The following is an 18,693-nucleotide window of genomic DNA, read 5'->3' as shown; positions in this document are numbered from 1 at the left end:
ATTTTATATCTGGAATCACTAAATTAGAATGAGATTAATTTGGAACAGAATTTAAATTTCATCACAATCGGATGTTGCAAAAAACTGTTATGTCATTTAGAGTCCTTAGAAGTTAGATAGCAAACATAATTACGTACGTATGTACTTATGCAGCTCTGCCTGTCTGTCACATTGTCACGCCGAAACCACTGAAACAAAATTCAGTATGGTAATCGTTTCAACCTAGGAGAAGAATATAAATTGCATTCCACTGCTGAACACGACTTTTGTAGATAGAAAGCAGAAAATAATTTTCCTTAAGTTGAAAAAAAATATTGAATTATTACGAAAAAAAAACGCTTTTCCGACTAGTACTACTACTTCTATACATATATAATTCAACGAATAGGTTTATCTCAGATATTAATTTACAAACTACGGGACGATGCCCGTTTTCTTAAATGCGACGGGAATATCGTAAAAGGTAATTTATACAAGGTATCTATTAACGCGCTGGTAAGGCTTTATATATCTAGAGGCATTGCAAAAGGATAAAAAGGACTATAAAGCAACTCGTACGGCGGGTTGGTTGCAAGATGCAGAAATCTGTGCGGAGCGTAGGCGTGGGCGAACCGGTCTAGACGAGATGAACTTTAAGGATCCGACGAAACAAAAATAAAAGTTCGCAATATCATGGCACCGGCCATGATACGCCGGTCACTCCAGCCGCGATATCATTTCAATTTAAAAATAAATATACAAAGCTTAGCTGGAAAACTATGTGAAACTGGACACGAAGTCTACTATTATAATTTTATTGGCCTATGTAAAGAATATTTAAACATTAAAACTATTATTAATTGAATAATTCATTAAATTTATCTACTCATCATTGATAGAATATCTTCATAGTAGTATTTTTACTACGTATACTGATTTCTGTAACAGTTCATTGTAGACTCCTCGGGGAAAACTTCTAATTTACCTCGAGTGCACACGATTGGAAGAAAACACAAGAGAGGGTGTTGTGCCGGATTAGATTAACGCCGATAAGATTAGTGGCGGCGTCGCTGCCGCGTCCGACGCCGAGGTGTACTAGCCGTCTACCACAGCACATAAAAGTGCTAATTGCTTACTACATTTACTCCCTTTCTCCTCGATCCTACGCGTAACTAGAAACAAAAGGTTGAAATAAAAATTTCCTTGCAATTTCAAACATCTACTTTGAGTCGGGTAACAAATGTTGAGGATGTATTTATAAAATGTAGATACTCCAAAATTCTAGAGCTATCAAATCTATACGAGATATGTAGGTACTTAGCTGTGAGACTATTCAGGTTTTCATGAATATTCAACTCGTTTCTCTTCGGATTCGGACTAGTGGAGTTTTGCAGGCCGAACTCGGGCGGAGCTGCACCCTAATGCAATGATTCATATTATTCGGTTTGCGGGCGAGTTGAACGTCTTCCATTATTGTCATTCATCGTAGGAAGTGGGCGGCGAGGAGCAGCGCGGGTGCCGGCGGCAGCCCCCCGCCCGATTCTCAGTCGCTCGTCGACACTCTCGCAGCCAGCACGCGAGAGTTGCGATGCATGTCGCCTACGTTTGACGCATTCAGTCGCGGTCCGTGTGTGTGTGCATCTCCGTGATTCGAGTTCGAAGCTCGATCGAGCCACGTGCAGTGCAGCATCCGCTTCGAGTGCACCCATCGGATCTCGCGGTCCGATCGGAGCGACTATTCCATTGACAACACCATATTTCAAGCAGCATCCGCCGGCTCAGCTGACTGGAGTGTCCACTGCCTACGAGCGCACGGTGAGTGCGATCGATCACTGCATGCACGCGCTCGTTATCACTTTATTGTGTCTATTTCGAGGATCTCGCAAAACGAAACTGAATCTTTTTGACAAAATTAATATACGGGATATTGTCATCGATGCACAGCTTCTGCGCGTAAACCATAACTTACCGACCTCAAAAAAGGAACCACTGGATGTTCATTGAATGTCAAGTGGACTTTGCGTTCATGATTCATACCTACATCGAAATTTACAATTGTACGTAATTATAAGATGTCGCAAAGATATCTCAATTCACTTGTTGCTTGTTATAATATTCTTCAAAAAGTTTCATCAACCAATCGATAAAAAAAATACTGTCAAAGACTTTTGTTGCCCATTATTATTGTTGTTTCTTATTTAAAATATAAATGCATAATGTTCATGACTCATACTATTAATAAAAAAATATTAAGCGTATTTTACCGACTATATTGGATCATACAGCTCAAAGTATGGCACAGAAAGTGCTTACAGAACTCCCGTTATCTTTTATCAATTGCTCTTGTGAAGGTCGAACTGATAAAAAGATGCCAGTAGCTAACAACGCTTTTGAAAGTGACATTAGAGTCAACTTCACGAATATTTTTAATCACTAGAAGAAAAAAAATGGGAATGAATCTGCTACCGTTCGTTTTTTGAAAAATCTCGGGAAATTATGGTTCTTAATTAAAATTAGTTTTAAGCGTAAAGTTTTAGGCTAAAAAATATAAAGTTCCTACTAAATATGGAGAAGATCTCACTAACATCTGAAATTTACAAAATGAAAATGGTGACTGTGTCTGTGAGTGTTTCGTTGAAGTTCAGTTAAAATGCAATTGTAGATACCTACTACCTACCTAAAAGCTGTGCACGAAAACTGAATGATTTTTTTTTTATCTCGCCGATTGTTTTACGTAATTAGCGGACAAGTTTTAGTAATGAACACATCATAAAATTTAATTTGATACATATATAATATATTTCTCTGGTTATTAAATAAAATACTTTTATCGTAAGAAAAAGAAGATTAAAAGAGTTCCTACGTTGTCTGTGTACTTGTCGCAACAAATACATAAGTATATTACGTATGTAGATGTGTATGCTTCAAAAGTATTGCAATATTGAGTAGTGTTATTGGTATGGTATTACTTGTCGAATGAAAATATGATATTATATTATGTATTATAATATCGATTTATTAATTATGTATCTAATTTGAAAAGTAATACTATACCAAAAACTATTCAATATTGCCAATACTTTTGACACACTACAACTTGTTCGTAGTTATTTCCAAAAGAACCATCCATTTCACGGCAAAAAAAAACAATTAAATGGCAACTAGATATCAGTGAAGCCATTCAAAATTTATTTAGTAACTCAAGCCGATAACATACCAAACATGTCTGAAGCGTTGATAAAAGGAACGTGCGACAGAACTCGTTTATTTGTTCAGATAACAATTTTAAAAATATAACAAAATGACCAGCTAATGGGTCAGTCCATTGTCATGAGGTTATTCAACATTGAAGAATGCGTTCGAAGCATTAAGGGCAAATAGACTCCCATATCGCCAGTACAAAAGAGTATTGACACAACGAGATAAGCCTATCTCAGTGTACACTAATGTACGCAGATATCTGGCCGGCGAGTTTACACTCATTGTTCCGTTATCATGTACGGTTAGCGCATTATATTATTATGTCCGATAAGCAAATAAATTACTTCTCTAAGGTCGACAGCCACATTGTCCGTCTCGTGACGACATCTCAACTAGCTTTTATGCTTTTAGACGTAAGATAATACTTGATGTCGATAATACGGCTATTTGAGAAAATATGATGAATGTTCACAAACTGAGTTTTGCATTGAAGGTTTCGAAAATACATGCCTAGTTAAAAAACTTAACATCCTATTAATAGGCTCATCTGCCCAACTAGAAATACCCGTGAATATGTGAATACAAATTCCATACATAATTTTATATATATTTAATAGAATATTGAATATTAACACGTTAATTTTATTTTATTATTAAATCTATGTACCTATGTAAGTATAAGCACATATGTACGTACATATGTATGAATTAACACAGCAGTAGTAAATTAAAGAACTTTTCAAGAAAAACTGCGATAATTGTGAAAATTGTGATGTTTGTTCGTTCGTTAATTCGAAAATTACATAAATTATGAGGATTTATTTATTTATTTGAATGCTTTAAATAATATTGGTATACAATTGATCTCGCGACGAAGCCGGGAGCCATATAAACAGACAACTTTATTCACAACTAATATAGACTTTTCCAATTACATTTATAAAATGCCTGTAATAATAAGACAGTAATTTTATTACCTTATGATTTTGCTACGGAATTACCCTTAAAAATTCGATTTTTTTTATTGCTCAGATGGGTGGACGAGCTCACAGCCCACCTGAAATTAAGTGGTTACTGGAGCCTATAGACATCTACAACGTAAATGCGCCACCCACTCTGAGATACAAGTTCTAAGGTCTCAGTATAGTTACAACGGTTGCCCCACCCTTCAAACCGAAACGCATTACTGCTTCACGGCAGAAATAGGCAAGGCGGTGGTACCTACCCGTCCGGACTCACAAGAGGTCCTACCACCAGTAAAAAATACTATAGAATTAGAAAGATTTAATCATTGTAGCTGGATCAAAAGGATTTGTAACGCGCGGACGATATCTCCGTGACGATAACATGGCTTAGCTGTCTCATTCGTATTGCAATCGAGTAGTTGGCGACGAAGTGGCGCTGGTTAGTTTGCGTTCGTTCACTTTGTTGCTATATTTAGTGGGGACGGAGTCGGACATTGAGCGTCTGGATTCGACTGCACGCGGAATGCAGTCACTCAACTCCTGACCTACCGCAAGATTGTAACACCGCTGTCACAATTTCTTTACACGCACGGGACACACGCATTGGATGCACCCGACGCATACAGGTTACTACTAGTCACTGCGGATCCATCACGAGCGGTGAAATTAGCAAAGAACACTCGACACTAATTAAAACCGGTCAAAGTGGTTGGATTGCGGAAATCAAAATATAATGTGGTTTACACATACACATACACAAATATGTTAGAGAAGTCTCTTATTTACACATACATGAAAACGTGTTCGGCATAATCTTCAAGTAATTAAAATCGAACTGCTTGTAAGCTACGTTAGATTTAAATAAAATCTTTGGAGTAAGAATCTTCTAAATAATTCTCTGAAAATCGGTTACATCATAAATAAGACAGCAAACACTACCCTGAAAATCCCTCCTGGCTGAGCCCTTTAGTCCGCCCACCGTCCTAATGAACTAGAAAAGCAACCTGGCTACCGGTAAATCTATTTCAAACGGATAGCTGAAACTTTTTTATAAAAGAAATAAGTAGTCTTATCTATACTAATATATAAATCTACAGTGGTTTTTACGGATGTTCCGTTATAACTACTGGACCATGTACCCGATTGACTTGAAACTTGGTATCCATGTAGAAAATACATGTACTTAATGGATAGGCTAATATTTATTTGTCTGAGTCTCCTTAATAATAATGACAATAAATAATAATGTTAATTTTAAATGCCCAGCGAAGCGGATGAGTACGGCTAGTACACTTGTAAATCTAGAGAGGATTTTACAATCAGCAAATGTCACTTCTATTTACTGTAATCGTGCCTTTTATACATCCATTTATAAAACAGGAATTCGGAATGCCTTCTCTCGTCTGAAGTCAATAAATTAATTGAATCAGTAAATTACTTGGAAGATGCCGCCCACTTCGTTCAAGCCATTTTCCGTTCACTATTGCTCCGAGTAAATAGTTCTGTGATGGACGTCACAGAAAACGATGATCCAATAAATATAACAGTTGTAAATTATGTCAATTGTGTTGAATTTTCATATTAGATAGCATAATTTCTGTCATCATTATCCTGCCCTTCTCCCAGTCACCTGTGGTCGGCGCAACATGTTTTCTCCTTCCATACTCTTCTTCTATCACATACCATTTCATACCATTCTCAGCTTTTCTGTCACAGGTGCCACTTTCAGACTTCCTCTAACATATTCATTCCGTAGCAGATAGCATATTTTCTGTATCTGAAAATTTTAACTATGAAAAATGAAAAACGGAAAACATTATATTGATTTTTAAGATATTTACGCTTGAAAAGGTGAACTATACAACTAAATAAAGTCGAATTTCCATAATACCCCTATCATTGTGGCTAAAATATCTTATATGACTATAGAATGTTCGATTTTTGATTAGTGGATACAAGAGAGCGACCACGTGTTTACTGTAACTATTCCTTCGTGTTTGGTCCGTTCTAGTAACTCTCTTATTTGTTCATCTTGTTTCCTCCTCTGTAATCCTGATTAATCCATTGGTAAAGCGCATTGTGAACCCGCTCGTGTCTGTCTTGGTAGTACTTGCCGGTTGCTGCCGTAAAGCTATCTTATGTTCGTCGATATCCCAATATAATTAAAATTTCGCGTCCCATATCAATACAGCCGGCGGCATTTTGTGCCTATGGGCACCGTTTATCTACCCGTCTACGCTGTCTAAAAATACCAACTCCATAAGTCTTGTGGATTGTTAATTTCCTCAAAACACACGTAGGTACTATAAAATTCTAGCTACGTGAAGAATCACGCGAGCAGAGCACATAGATTGTTTGCGGCGAACGATAAAACAGGACGATAAACTAATATTCATGCTGGAAGCAAGAGGCTTGAATAAATGCTGAGTCGCAAGTGTCTGGGAGCGGGGTGCGTCGGCCGCGACGGCGCCGCCGAGGTCAGACGGTGCTATTAGATCCGCAGATTGATCGTTGCTCTGTCGCATTTCGACAAACTTTAGGAAATCACCAAGAGAAAGATATCTAAATGTTATCTACAAAAAATATCGTTATATCAATGGTGCTGTGTTCTGGTTTCGTAAACCGGACTAATGCTATAGAAGCTCGTGTAACAACGTTACTCATTATTGTGTCCTTCGAATATTCAAATAACAGTAATCTTGTAAGGCATGTCTACGCATCGTATTAACTTAGCCTGTACATATACATGCTTTATATAACATATTTTTACACTATGAAGTGTTTTTGCGTGTTCGCTGTTTCACCATTTTTATGTGGCCCAAGCATTGTGTAGGGCTTCCTGCTGAGCGTAATTAGTGCCTCGTGCTAAGTTATATATATATATATGTACATTATATATGTTCGTTTAGTCTGTATGCCAACGAGGTCGTCTCACAACAGTCACAACCCTGGCCTGTATATATGATACGCGCCTTGTAAAGAACTCTTTGTTCTTAATGCAGCCGTTGCATAAATGTTCGTGAAATGAATTATTAATATGAAAACATATTTGCTTTAATCTTATCTTATACTTTTAAACGAGCAATTCTTGTCTATTAATATATATATAATCTGAATCTCGGAAACGGCTCCAACGATTTTCATACATGGGATTTCGGGGGCGATAAATCGATCTAGCTACGATTTATTTTCAGAAAATGTTGTTTTATTCGTGTTTTCAATAATCAACTCTTCTCGACATCTATTGGCGAATAATAATACTATTTTTCTTAATTGAGGGCAACTAATCGCTTTAAAGACAAAACAAGATGGCGATATCAAAAAAAAAAAAAACTTTTTTTTTTTTTTTTTTTTTATTGCTTAGATGGGTGGACGAGCTCACAGCCCACCTGATGTTAAGTGGTTACTGGAGCCCATAGACATCCACAACGTAAATGCGCCACCCACCTTGAGATACAAGTTCTAAGGTCTCAAGTATAGTAACGACGGCTGCCCCACCCTTCAAACCGAAACGCATTACTGCTTCACGGCAGAAATAGGCAGGGTGGTGGTACCCACCCGCGCGGACTCACAAGAGGTCCTACCACCAGTAATTACGCAAATTATAATTTTGCGGGTTTCATTTTTATTACACGATGTTATTCCTTCACCGTGGAAGTCAATCGTGAACATTTGTTGAGTACGTATTTCATATACGTAACTAGCAAAGCTCGGTCATCGTCTAGTGATACTTGTATAATACAATAAAAATAATCATCGTCATAGATAGATATATCTGAAAATAATAACGTATTTCTCGAAAACACTTAAACATGTTTGTTACGATATATTTTAAGTATTTTAACATTAGTTTCACATTAAGGTCTCCAAGGTCGATTTCACTTATCAATAATATGATTCATTTAGCGGATTGATCGCGGTTGGAAATATGTACTATTTTTTTAACTTAAAATATAAATAGGTGTTATGCATTTTTTCCTACCGAACAACTGTTTAAAAGGCATGCCAATATACATATATAGCCTTGACGTCACGTATACAGAACACGCAACGATATACATATTGTACAAACGTTATCGGAAATATTTGCTGCAACTCCCGATAATACGAGAGGTGCTTCGCGAGCCATACTGATAGCCGCGTTTATACTCGTTTCCAACATAATTTCGAACAGATTTCTGTATGTATTATAATATATGTCGTGGATAACGACTTTTAGTGATATTAAGACGGTGGTTTTGATTATTATTTTTAAATGATGAAATGTTGTTTTGATACATATCACAAAATGAAGGGTAGACTCCGTAACGCCACAGTATAAAATGGCGATACGTGGACAGAGTCGTGGCATTCGTGTCAGACAGTGATTCCGCCCGTCTCAGCAGTGAGTCTCTGACAGTCAGTCAGTCAGTCAGTCGGTCTGTCGGTATGTGCAACGAAACTGTCGGTTTATCCTGTCATTGTGAAAGTTGTGTGTGTTGAGTTTCAATAATTATTATTGAAAAGTTTTATTGACTAAACTGAGTTCAATCGAATACGAGTGATGACGAAACTACCGTTCAGCCATCCCTGGTGCTGCGACGACATATACATATCGACGCTTGAAAGACTAAGCGACAATAATGCTTTGTATATAAATGATAGGCAATAACCATATTCGATGCGCAAAAAAATATATTTCTAGGTCTATTAAAATCATTTCAATCCTACAGCTAGATTCGTTAAAATAGAATTTTTTTCAGGTATTTCAACTTTAAATTAGTCTACTGTAAAGTTCACGCATTGTCGCTTAGTCACGTTTGCCTTTCAAGCGTCGATATATTTACCTGTACTCTTAGAAAAATTACACCTTTATTATTCTAACTAATTATTCTAATCCTGTACCCGACATTTATTCGTTTAGGAAGGAAGCCATTGTGATTTAGAATTTTATGAAATTTGATCTGAATTTTAATTTTATATAAGTAATTCAATGTTGATTTTAGAACTTTAAACAAATATTTTTCTTATCGTGTTAATTTTCTATGTACTTAAAAAAATATAAAAACACGGACACGAAACTAAGAGCTACAAGCAAACATAAATATTACGTATACAGTTAAAAGCATTTGCGATGAAAAAAATCATCACGTCCTTAGGTACAGCAACAGAACAAACATGTATTGCTTTAATTTGCCAACGAGCAAACAGATTGAACTGTGTTTACACCTGTTTTCGCCGTGCCGATCGCTTACTGACATACCCACTCGTATGCTCCTATATATGTAACGCTTATCAATCTATCAAGTCAATTGATCACCTTACCGAGAACAGCGACTTTCACTTAGCAATTGCGGTTACGTAATTTTCCGCGGAAAACGGAGATCGAATTCAATTTTGTATGACGGTTACACGAGTGTTTTTAAATTACATAACCAGATTGTAAGTACCCGATATATCTCTCTAATCTCAATAACGCGTAATGTACAACCAAACCAAAGTTTAAGGAGCAAACGGATAGGATTTAAAAAAAAAAAGGTTCCCTCCAAAGACACTGGTAACACATACAGGAAATACAGAAAATTAAAAATTTACAGTTGTGGAATACTACATTATTTTAACATAAATATTGATTCTTGCAACCTACGTAATAGAATACAAAGTCATTAACCACCAACTAACACGATCAATGCACTTCCTTCTTATTGCAGAATGGGTGAAAGACCTCATGCCCCTCCTGGGGTTAAGTGGTTAATGGAGACTAGGTTGTATTCCCGTAAAGTATACTATCTAGCAATACTTATAAAGGAACAAAAATGTATGCGAAATTCAGTCTATAATGCATTGTAATTAAGATTCAAATGGAAAAACAACACTAGCCCTGAAGTGCGAATTCGACATGAATAATTTTGTGCCGGCTTTGTCCGTGATGCCCTCGTCATGCCGTATGTCAGAGCACTGATAACGGCCACCCGTTTAATGATAGCTGTCATCTGTGACAATAACCCGCCATCTGTGTTACCTTAATCAAACACGTGGCTCTAGATCCAATAACGTAAGGTCCAAAATGAAATGAACAATAATAAGTCTCTCCTAAAAATAGGATCAACGGCTAGGATCGATGATCCTAGATAGTAAAAAGGATGTTGTGAGTTCGAAATTCAAGTTTTTCTGTCATTCTCAATTCTGAATTATGCGGAATGTGTTCGCAAATAAAATACATATTTAAAAAAAAAAGTCTATGGTTTTGCTTTGTCATTTTTTATTCAACAATACAGGTCGGTTGTAAGGCAAAAATCGCGATTGAAATTAGTATGTAACAAAATTAATTTTTGCATATGCAACTTGAACGAGAACCGTCACTAGTAAGTAGCTCTCTGCACGATACATTAACTCTTTCAAATGATAATTATCATGGTTTTTCCTTTTGTTTTGAAGTAGCCTTTTAATATTTCGAGATCAAATAAAAATAATTCCCTTTCCTAAAAATAGTTCTTGTAAAATTCTCAAACGTGTTTTATGTAACTATACTCAATTATCCTCGCGTCATCCAAATGATGCATTTGAATATCTAGATTACTCTAATTCAATCCTAAGATTAATATTTTACCAAGACCGAATTTTGACAATTTTTAGAATTTGTTAACAAGATAGACGCGATAATGACGCATTATTTCCTTGTTCTTTCATTGAAACCTTCCATTTCCATACATAATTATGCAGATTTGTAAATAATACTTATTACGTTGTTTTTATAAAATAAATGGGTAGTAAGTAGTATACTTATTAATACAAAAATTAGTAATGAATATGATCTAAATAATCCATGAAAATAATTATGTACAGACGAGAAATTGATGAATCGATGATTGGGAGCGGTAGACTAAAGACTTTTCCAAATACCTTAATAAAAATCAACTTCCTTTATAGTTTTAGAATAGCTGTTAAAAGAAATTAGGATTACATCTCGTCTAATTGGTACTGTAAGGTATGTGTAGAAAAATAAATTATCCAAACATTGAGGTAATAAATAAATAAAAAGATAATTAAAAAAGGCATTGTATTCTTCATGCATAATAATAACATAAATACACGAATAAACCGCATTTTCTCAGGAAAAGCCACGAAATCTTTTTACAGAAATACGTCGATATAACAAAGCAGAATTGTGTTCTCGTATAATTCATAATACAAGTAAAGAACACGAATGTTAGACCTGAATACATGTATAAAATCCCGAGATAGGAATGAGAAATAGCCGTATTCCAGGTTTTGAGTATACCCCATCCGAATGTACATTCACCCCTTGTATACTTCGTGACTCACACACATTTATTCGCATTACAATTTTATTGCAATCCGTAAATCAATTTAATAGGCGTCCGCTAGGCAATTTAGAACTTTAAAATTTTTCGTTCAAGAAAGTTTTACGACTTTTCTCGTACTTAAACAAATAATGGCGATGTACGTTTTTGAGTAATGTTCGAATATAACTTAATTGGCTTAAGGGTAAATAAGGGTACAACCGCATAATAATTCTAACTAATTTTAAAACGAATTCGAACGAAATCTGAGTATTTTTGCCAAAGCACTGGTCACCGTATTCGTTGAACATGCAACAAAAGCTCGACGTGACACTAAGCCCATAACATTAAACTCACTAAGCTTATCACCAGAACTCAACGGATTTCGATTTTGCTCTGGCGACTTGCGATTTTTTTTTTTCCTACCTAAGCTGAGAGCCTTGAGAGGCTATATCAGCGTAACCTTAACTAGTAGGTGAGCTCACGAGCCTCAAACCTTTTTTTTTTTTTTTTTAAATAAAAAAAGGCTGACGACGTTGCTAACACGAACCCTAGCAAGAGCCGTTAGGTCTTCTCGTCTCTACGGCTCGAAGACTCTGAGCGTCCTTGCGATGTGCTGTCATCTGGTTACAACGTTAACCGCAGTGTTACCGCGGGTCACCACGGTTCCGTCTCGAGCGGATATAGACCTTCGGGGAAGAGTGCTGAGGAATACTCTAGTGAGTGTCTTCTACTATCTTGGCAGTTCCACATATCTCGTGAGCCCCTTCAGAGCTGGCACTTAGTCAGAGGTTCGAGCCGTGGTCCAAAAACAAAATAAAAGGTCTCCTTCGGAAACACTCGAGCAATTGTCCGTCCCAAAAGCGGGTTAGACTGGCAGTAAGGAAAATAAAGAAGACTTTTCACGCGTAGAAGTCAAAGATTAAAGACAATCAAGATAACAATTAATTAACGCCATTGATGAATGTCTGCAGCCTTACATTAGCACTTATTCGGAAGCCCCTAAGAAGCAAACCTACCTATTAAATAAATAATATATATAATAAAATTTTTTATTGATTAAATTATTTGATTAACCAAAAAAAAAAACAACATCAATTTCATCAGACGAATCAAACTAGACGAAACGACATTTACTTCGGAATTCCACAGTGAAAGAGACGTGATCGCGTTAAAACAATTTTCCGATATACAAAACGCAATAAAATAAATCACTGAATCGAACTAGTAAAAATTGCCGATTAATCTCGCAACTTCACGTTCGCTGGTCGAAATAACGTAGGTCTAAATTTAACGTATAGCTGCCGCGCCGCCGTACTCGAGTGTGTAATTTTTAACAGGATTTCAAATTAAAGCATTTATATAACGCTTTCATTTGGTTTCTTTATGAAGTACACATATTTAAGTTAGTAATGCGTTTAGCTCTGTGAACTAAATTGCAAACGTTATAACATTTATTTTTGGCTATGAGTTATCGTATTATTTTTAGAAACAACAACCTCTGCTATGACGACCGTTCGATTTTGGATTCAAAACCGGCGCACAATGAAGAATACTTTTAAACGTTCACTAATAAAATTCAAACTAAATAATAATGATTTAATGATGTTTTTGGTTGATTTGTAGATTTTATCATCACATATTTCAGAAATTTAATCTGGTACATTCAAAAATTTCAATAGCAAGTTAACCACTGGCAGCGTATCAATAGATTCCAATATCTCCTATTCTATTTATTATTAATTATTATTACGTAATAATATATTGATAGCTCTGTATAATTTTATCAAACTTTATATAACCTCACCGCTTTTTTATATAATTTAAATGTACGCAGAAGACGAATAAACGAAACCAATAGACGTCTGAGATAATTAAAAGACAATAGAGATCAGAGATTAAACTGGAAAAGCTTTTCTAATTATGTCAATACACTTTATACGTAGCACTCCCTAGATAGTCTTCCGAATTACATGTATCTACCAATAGTTACAAGTTAAAATGCCTGTGACTAGATGTTCAATTTCTGAACGTCAAAGTGTCATCGAGCGACGTCCGCCATGACACCAACACGTTTTCAAATCCAACCGCCAAGAGCAACGTATAAATTTTATATTTCTCTTATATTCAGTCTTTTTTGTCATAATAGATTGGGGAAAAAGTCTTTTCGCATTATAGAATATATGTACTTGTAATAAAATCTCTTTGGCCGTACTATTTGTATCTGGCTGGTTTTGGTATAATTAAAAGTTTAAATTTTAAAGAAAATAATTCCAAATTCAAATTATGAAAATGTGTGATTTTTATTTATTTATCGTACTGTCAAGATGAGTGAATCTAATGAAGAGAATCGATACATTTTAAAATTTCACTACAAAAAAGGTAAAAACGCAACGCAAGTAGCGAAAAAAATTTGCGATGTTTATGGACCTAGTGCAGTGTCTGTAAGAGTAGCACAAATTTGGTTTAAGCGTTTTCAATCCGGAAATTTTGATGTCAAAGATACACATCGCGTCGCTCTGGTCGCTCTATTACGGATAAAATAAATGCCATTTTTTAAAAAGTGGAGCAAGATCGGCATATCAGTAGTTAAGACGTAGCTGAAGAACTGGGAATTGACCACAAAACAGTTTTGGCGTATTTGAAGAAAACTGGGTGCTCAAAAAAGCTCGATATTTGGGTACCTCATGAGCTCACTGAAAGAAACCTAATGAACCGTGTACTCATTTGTGATTCTTTATTACGACGCAATGAAACCGAACCATTTTTGAAGAAGCTGATAACTGGTGATGAAAAGTGGATCACGTACGACAAGAATGTGCGAAAAAGGTCGTGGTCAAAGGCCGGTCAGGCTTCAGTGACTGTGGCAAAACCCGGGTTAACTCGCAACAAGGTGATGCTGTGTGTGTGGTGGGATTGGAAGGGCATTATTCATTATGAGCTGTTACAACCAAGCAGGACCATCGATTTTGAACTCTACTGCGAACAACTGATCAGATTAAAGCAAGAAGTTGAGAGAAAGCGGCCGGAATTAATCAACAGAAGGGGTGTGGTTTTTCATCATGATAACGCTAGACCTCACACATCTTTAGCCACTCAGCAAAGATTAAGAGAGCTTGGCTGGGAGGTGTTAATGCATCCGCCGTATAGTCCTAACCTGGCACCTTGAGATTTCTACCTATTTCGGTCTCTTCAAAATTCTTTAGGCAGTGTCAGGTTAACATCACGAGAAGACTGCCAAAACCAATTGTCGCGGTATTTTAATCAGAAGCCCCGAAATTTCTATAGCAATGGGATCATGTCCCTACATACAAGATGGCAAAAAGTTATCGAACAAAATGGTACCTACATACTTTAGTTAAATGTAAATAAATTATATTAATTTTTTTTGTGAATTTTCTTAAAAAATGCGAATAAACTTTTCCTCAACCTATCATTTATTTTATATTCAGTTTTTAAATTTGTCATATAAGGGTAAAATAAATATTTGAAAACAATACCGTGTCGTGTAACCAAAGATTAACCATTTAAATCTTTACATTAAAATCTTTAAAAATTGAAACAGTAGCTAGATAGTCAGTCAACTAGGACTACGCGATATAATAAAAAAAAATCTTTAATGTTATATCACAAGTGCTAAAATAATTTCAAACCCAGCAGGCACGTCAAGGCAAGTTGGCTGAATTGTGATGGCAAAGTGAAAATGTAGTGCAATCTTAATGCGGGCTCCGGCACCTCGGCACGTTGAAGTTTTCAACCGAATTTACACTCAACTTTCCAACCCATCGGCTACGACACTTAAGGAGATTTTGAACATTTTCACACGATTTTAACGTGTACATTTTACACAGTCTTCTTCCTTCGCTTTCTTTGTGTGTTCGAATAGATTTAGAGACGTAAGTGATTCACATATCGTCGTTTTACCAATTCAAGCTGATAGAGAAAATAAATGAACTTCAAAACTCTTTTTATTCCATAAAATACGATCGAATTAACATTTCTTATTCTGTGATCAAACTTGTCATTTTATTTTCGTCGTGAATCTCGGATTCGCTTTTCCGAGACCATCGCTAAATAGATACCTATACGAAACAAATCTATTTTGTTGAATAAGCTCGCGCAACACCTGGCCTATGTTGATCGTACTACGCCAGAAACTTTTCTGAAGTACCAACATCCAAGCTTTATAACAATCGTATGAATAACAATTCAGTAGGTACTAACGTACAAAAAACTATTTTTATTTTATTTAAGTAATTAAATTGCAAGTAAATGAATTGTTCTAACGTGTTTTTCTTTTCGCAGGTACGTCAATTTATACTAACTCAACATCGTTTTGTTCTAAACTGTGAGTATGCGTTAAAATCACAAAGGAACACGAAAATAACGCAACGTTGTGTTTTCTTTCCTTATTTGCCGAGTTTACGACCTTTTTATTGTCGTAGTTAAATTGCAACAAGTTATAAAGTTGATACTAATCACAGGCAAACGCATGCACGGCCGACGGTTTATCCATTAGTTTACCTGTTGAAATTCTCCGTAAACGGCTACGACTTTTAATTCCTCGTAAAATTTAGATTTTTAGAATTCATTATTGTAATTTACAACTTGAGTATTGATTTTTTTTTATCGACGCGCAGATGTTCTCTCGCCCTTTCTTGTGGTTTGATTACAATGATTACCGTGGCCCATGGACATCACAATGTGAATATCGCCGCCCATAATAAGATATTATTATACCTGTATCTCGCCTTCTTCAACATCTTATACCAACAGCAATTATGGTACAGGCGTTAGATGTTTAGATCCGTGTTCATTTAGGGATTAAAAATTAAAAACAATTTTTCGAAGTGAGGCCTCTGCTATTGGTTTTTCTGAAGTAACCTGATGCGTTTTCGATTTCTTACGGATGGTATACTGTTAGCAATATATTGACGTAATATATACACACTCTATGAAAGTATTAATGGTCAGTAAAAACTATCAAAAATAATTATTATATGTTATTTTGAGAACAAGATAATCAACCCAGAGTGTATTCATGTTACAGGACTTTATCTTGTAAATATTCAATATTTAAATAAAGAAAATTAGCATTTTTTATCGTTTCATTCCAAAATTTCAATAAGTAATTGGGACAAGAAAAACCAACTAAAACATAAATTATTTAGTTATCACTATTTATTTTAATGTTAATTCTTCTTCTTCTTCGTTAAACGTTACGTTGAAATAAAAATATTTGAGGGAAACAACAAGTTACAAAGCGCCATCTGATATCGTATTTGTGACCGCAGAATACAAACCGCTCTGTCTTATACCTACCTCAAATATTTATCAAGTAACTGATCGTCCCATTTATTGACTGCAATGCGATAGTCTTTACAAAACACGACACGTGATACTTTTGTCTCGTCAATGGCGAATAACGTGAAGGAAAATGTTTCAAAATGGAAGCAAACCTTTTACTGTTATGTACTGCTTTTGTTTGGCCGGCTTACAGTGTAAGATACCTGAACTGGATTTGGGGTTTTTAAAAGTTCGACACAAAGAAGCATCTTATACAATAATATATGATTAATCTGCTGATTAGATATAGTTACTGGAAAATTAAAATGAACATAACTTCAAAAAAATCAAAGCAAATAAAATTAGCTCATATAAATTTTCATACAATACAATCAGAATAGAATTGTTTTATAATTAATTAAAATATATTCAGTTAGTTATATACAATATGCTCAACATAAATGTTTGTCGCATGACTATTGTGTTTACTGATTACACTTACAGGCAATGACGCATGGTACTTCTGCATATTACACATCATTTTATGAATGTAACTGCTGACTACATAAATATAGTTAATGAAAATCTAGCAATGACTTTGTCCCCTAGCGGCATGTATATATATCTGACATTGCTTTTATAGTCTTCTGACTCAATTTAGACTTTCTTATTTTACGTTACGAGCAGATAAATTACAATGAAAATACAAAGTATTCTACAAAACAATAAATCGTAAATTTCTCTGAAAAAATAAATAAAACAGTATCAATTAAAATCATGAAATGTTCTATGAATGAATGCAATACGGATCTTACTACGGATACGAGAAAGCTGCGCTAAATTCTCATACTTAGTGGAATAATTAATTCGAGACTAAGACTGTGTGAGATTCCGTGCATCCATCAATGAAATTGTTTTTTTTTTTGCCATTTTAATATAAAACAGTTTAATAATACATTCAGTTTAATAAGTTTATTAATAATACAGTTTAATAATACATAATTAAAATAATATTTTAATGTATTTACGACACAATTTAAAAATGCGAAAATGTGTCTGAATTGCAAATTAATACAGATCTAAAAATAAACGTGCTGACCTTTTCTTGATAAACATCTCTGAATCCTAAACACTCCAGACAATACAACCTAATGTTTTAGTACAGCAAAATAAGATTATTATTTTTTGAATTCAATTTGATAAAATTTATTATTTTTTAAACATCCAACACAATATCACTATTAGCTTTAGCATTTCACTAGATAGGTCGCGTATTTGCTATTCCAATGTTCAAATATCAAAGTTCAGGTAAACATTGCGAATAGTCGAATGAGCTATCGGTTTTTTTTTTTTTTTTTTTGTCCTACCTAAGCTGAGAGCCTTGAGAGGCTATATCAGCGTAACCCTAACTTTAGTAGGTGAGCTCACGGGGCTCAAACCTGACGATGTTGCTAACACGAACCCTAGCAAGAGTCGTGCTTCGCAGAATCTACCACCGGATCGGAAACGCGACCCACTGAGAAGATCCGGCGAGAAACTCAGTGGGCTGTGTCTGGGAGTTAATTTACTCGTCGAGCCCTTCGTCGCAAGCGACGGGTTCGACGAGAACGGTGACCGGTGCTTGAAGTACCTAGAAGCACCGTTAGTGGATCGGGCGGATCCGAGATGACGTGTTTTGGGCGACGTCGACTGCTTTCCATTCTGTCCGCAGGATCGGGAATGTAGTTACCGGCGGCCACGATGAGAGGGTTCTCGTGTCGTGCCGCTTTATCGAAGTGGCGCATGGACGCCGACTGCAGATACTTACTGATGGACTCTAAGTCCAGGTCGTCATGGAGGTCGACGTTCCTGACGAACCACGGGGCTCCGACGGCTATCCTGCAAAAACGGGATTGAATAATTTGGAATGATTTCAAGTGTATGCGGGCCGCGTGAGCGAACACTACACTTGCATAGGTCATGACGGGGCGTATGCAAGT

At 35.8% G+C, this 18,693-nt stretch overlaps 1 protein-coding gene and 1 long non-coding RNA gene across 4 annotated transcripts in view; both read left to right on the top strand.

The window, feature by feature from the left end:
- Positions 1-18,693, top strand: part of shep (RNA binding motif single stranded interacting protein alan shepard) — a 153,390-nt gene that overhangs the window by 67,637 nt on the left and 67,060 nt on the right. Inside the window, exon 1 of one of the 3 annotated variants that reach the window (XM_089729166.1) lies at positions 1,532-1,794. The exons of the other annotated variants lie outside the window; for them this stretch is intronic. The gene's annotated coding sequence lies outside the window, so the exon portion shown is untranslated. Of the gene's footprint in view, positions 1-1,531; positions 1,795-18,693 lie in introns of those variants that run through there. 3 annotated transcript variants of the gene reach the window in all.
- LOC149502536 (uncharacterized) overlaps positions 8,508-18,693 on the top strand; it is a 36,340-nt gene continuing 26,154 nt past the window's right edge. The window contains exons 1-2 of the long non-coding RNA XR_016323420.1: positions 8,508-8,571; positions 15,734-15,776. This is a non-coding gene — a long non-coding RNA (uncharacterized LOC149502536). The remainder of the gene's footprint in view (positions 8,572-15,733; positions 15,777-18,693) is intronic.

Source organism: Bombyx mandarina, chromosome 08 (assembly GCF_030267445.1).
Source record: "Bombyx mandarina strain Sakado chromosome 08, ASM3026744v2".
Taxonomy (NCBI): domain Eukaryota; kingdom Metazoa; phylum Arthropoda; class Insecta; order Lepidoptera; family Bombycidae; genus Bombyx; species Bombyx mandarina.
The sequence above is the reverse complement of the archived record's forward strand: the minus strand, read 5'-3'. Positions and strand labels throughout refer to the sequence as shown.